The sequence below is a fragment of the Mercenaria mercenaria genome, chromosome 17, assembly GCF_021730395.1.
Source record: "Mercenaria mercenaria strain notata chromosome 17, MADL_Memer_1, whole genome shotgun sequence".
In the NCBI taxonomy this organism is placed as follows: Eukaryota; Metazoa; Mollusca; class Bivalvia; order Venerida; family Veneridae; genus Mercenaria; species Mercenaria mercenaria.
Genome location: NC_069377.1, coordinates 63,905,317 through 63,909,079, shown reverse-complemented (window position 1 = coordinate 63,909,079; position 3,763 = coordinate 63,905,317). Strand labels below are relative to the sequence as shown.

Sequence of the window (3,763 nt, the reverse complement as noted above, 5' to 3'; positions counted from 1 at the left end):
ATAAAGATAATCATCTCTTTATTTAAACAAACATTATGTCTGTATATTCATGTACTTTATTACTCTATAAAATAGTAACATAACTATGATTAGCTAGCTGTAACGTAAGAAAGATATGTTTCTTTCGCTTATCCATAGTGCCATCCCTAAAAGAAAGCATTGACCTTTTCATACGTCCCATGTGGATACATTTACTTTTAAGATACAGCAGTTTCTATGACATCTCTATAAAATGATTTATTAGTTTGTTGGTCGACATATCTGCTTCTTAATTCAGTTTAAGTAAATATATACAGGACAGTTTGCTGATTACACTTCCACCTTTGAGCTTCTTATTACCGACTGTCAACTTTTATTTCTTTGGAATAACTACTGATACTGCTTCTGGCATAGCAGATGCTGTAATTGTCAGAAAGAGGAGCTGTTTGGTGTGAATATTTTAACCGAACTGGTTTTATTTTCCCGCTAGCACATTCCAGAAGTTCTTTTGCGAACTAAAGAAATATTAAACTGTTTATTTATAGATATTTGAGTGAATCGTTGCTACTCGTAAGGAAAAACTGTCCGATTATCGATAAAGAAAAACATGACCTATATCAAACACATACAATAAAACACTTTACTGACTGATATATTCACGATAATCATAAACCTAAACTAAACTGTAACCATATTTTGAAATGTAAACTCAATGGTGACGTTTGGCTTTGTTAGCATTTGTCAATCTGGCAGATGCTGTAAAAATTTAGTACGGGTGGGGTTCGAACCCACGCGGACATTTGTCCATTGGAACTTAAGTCCAACGCCTTAACCACTCGGCCACCGTACTTGTGTACTATCATTTGATGTTTTATCGTAATTATATCAACAATGAATCTTATACTTGCATGCATAAATATAATCAAGCTGTAGATTTGCTATTTAATTAAGGGGAACAACACTGAATTGACCAATTAACTGAAGCCAACATAAAAACAGTTCTCAAAAGTGAATATTTGACCTACGTTTGTTTAAAAATCTTTATTCGATATACAACACGGATTGTAAACGCGCAATCCAATTCCCGTTGAAAATACGATTAAAATGGGTTGCTTGACGTCCGGTATGTGCTAGTGTTGCGCAAAAAAGAGAAGAAACTGAGGTAGGTGAAGTTGTTTTTGCTCAGTATGATACAATTATAAGTGTTCTCAAAAAAGTAAAATGCTTTTTGTAAAACATCATTCGAATGAAATATCTGGTTTGTAATTTATGATTCTGCCCTATCATCACATATACACATCACATTATACTCTGGTAACAGGAAAAGTTGAAAAACTATGATACCAACACAAATGCCAGTTTCAGACCTCATGTGCCTTGTTTAAGGATATCTGTTGCTTCTAATGATGAACTAATTGTAATAAGTAGTAAATATCACATTTGTTTGCTTCCAATCTTGTTTATGGAGACATAATTGATAAAAAATCGTGGGAATCATTGGGAATGGGGTTGCAAACCAGAATGGAGATGCTCGTATACATTATAGTAAAACTTTCCAGTCACGTATATGACTACAAAACCAGTTTGCGCCTACTTAGGTACTTATAACCGTATTATTTCAAAAGATATAATCGGAAAGAACGGGGTCATAATTTGAACACAATCAAAGATTATGAAATATCGGTAATGTATCATTGTGGACCTGAGAAATGCTATAGCATTTATAGTCTAGTAGAACAACAGAGTATAGACTGAACATTGCAGTAGAGTATATACAAAGTTCTATTACAGTTCTGCAGTAGGGTATACAAGGTTTTATACAAGGTTATATTGCAGTTTTCTTTCAGTTGGGGTAAACTGCTGGATGACATTTGTCATCTTTGGGGATTTTTTTTAATCAGCGTATGTTTAACCCCATGTAAAAGTACTAATTTTCAATAAAGAAATACAACAACGAACACCTTCTTTATCTTATCCTGTGTACATATTTAGAGGTTCTTGTTATTCGCTCACTTCATTTTTATTCCATTTAATCACAGAATGATTTTTCCATTCCGTAAATTCCTCGTGCTCTGAGGCAGCAACTTGTTAATTCACAAGGCAACAGAAGACGAAATCTTAGCCATAAAAATAGTTGCATCTTAGCATCGTGCACTTTAACAGTTCTAGAAATTGAATCCTAGAAATTCATCAGCTTCTTGTTATTAAATATTATCCATGCTGATTTCTGATGTCTACAATTCTTCTAAGTTGTGTATTAATGCACAATATATATGTATACACCTTTTCAGACTTTATGGTTAGCAAATAACAAGAACCCCTAAATAGAATAAATATAATGTCACAGTACAATTTAGTAACATGATATTACCGTTATGTATGTAACATTTTAAAGCACGTGCCGCATTATTAGTATCGCTTTGAAATCCTCTTCAAACTAAGTAATGATCTTTGTATCTTTTTCAGTAGCTTAACTCTACTTTTTATTAAGCATACATAACTGTCATCACGTTTTAATTAATAAACGTTCGTTTCCAAACTAAATAAGGAAAAGAAACGGTAATTAAAAATGCTTGTTTAGATCATAATATGTACACAGGATAAGATAAAGAAGGTGTTTATTGTTGTATTTCTTTATTGAAAATTAGTACTTTTACAAGGGTGTAACATATGCTGATTAAAACAATCCCCCAAAATGACAAATGTCATCCAGAAGTTTAACTTAACTGAAAGAAAACTGCAATATAACCTTGTATAAAACCAATTTAGTAATTTAGTCTTCTCTTGCATTGTGAAGTAACAAGTTGCTGCCTCAGAGCACGAGGAATGTGTGATGCCGTCAATTCTGGGATGTCAGGTGTATGTAGAACGAACGTTTCTATGCAATTGTACTATTTTTATTTTATCCACAATAGTTCTAATTAACAAAAAGGTATACATTTATAACAAAATAAGTAGTCAGCTTTTGAACACTGGTTATCCAGTTAATATAATTAGATAAGAAATTTAGTGTCACTTTCAACGTCGGTTAACCGAACTAGCAAGAAATTAAACATCAAAGAATAACACGCTTGTTCTGTGGATGTCCACTAACTAACTGTCTTTTTACCTGGAAGCTGCATTATTTCTTATCTTTTCAATTTAGGATCTTCAACCAATGAAATCACAGATTAATATCTTGACAACCAGTATATTCGAATTATGTAAATTATTCTTATACAGTCTTCTTTAGATCTTATCACATTTATGATAGTGATCGAAGGAAGTGGCAAACAATGGAACAAAGACCTTGTTAGAAATCATCTACACTTCGCACTCTTGCATTGCATAACAAATAATCAGCTTAATTGTCTACAAATATTACAGAACCTAGCAACTTAAAAGTTTACAGCAGGACAAATGTACGGAATAGAAAAATCATTGTGATGAAATGGAATAAATAGGTGAAAGGTAACTTCGATATCCTTAAAGATGAAAGCTCAAGCTAAGATTTACACATGTATTCTTAAATTACAGGAGTTCTGTTTTAGTCTGAATTGAACAATTATGGTGATTATACGTTATGAAAGCTAAGTTTTCAATCCAGTTACAAATTTAATGTTTGACAAAAACATATTTTATTTACCAACATTATCCCCATGCAATACTATATGATACAAAATATCAAATGACTGCAAATTAAAGAAAAAGACAACTGTTGCTCTATTACTGTCACAACATCGATTAATCTTTCCAGGTTTTTTTCTCTCAGTATTTTGGGAACATGACCCATACACTTGGGATT

General features: G+C 32.3%; 1 non-coding gene across 1 annotated transcript; it reads right to left on the bottom strand.

Moving 5' to 3' along the window:
• Positions 1-746: 746 nt before the first annotated feature.
• On the bottom strand, positions 747-829 carry Trnal-uaa (transfer RNA leucine (anticodon UAA)). The gene has a single exon. It is a non-coding gene; the product is annotated as a tRNA-Leu (tRNA).
• Positions 830-3,763: the final 2,934 nt, after the last annotated feature.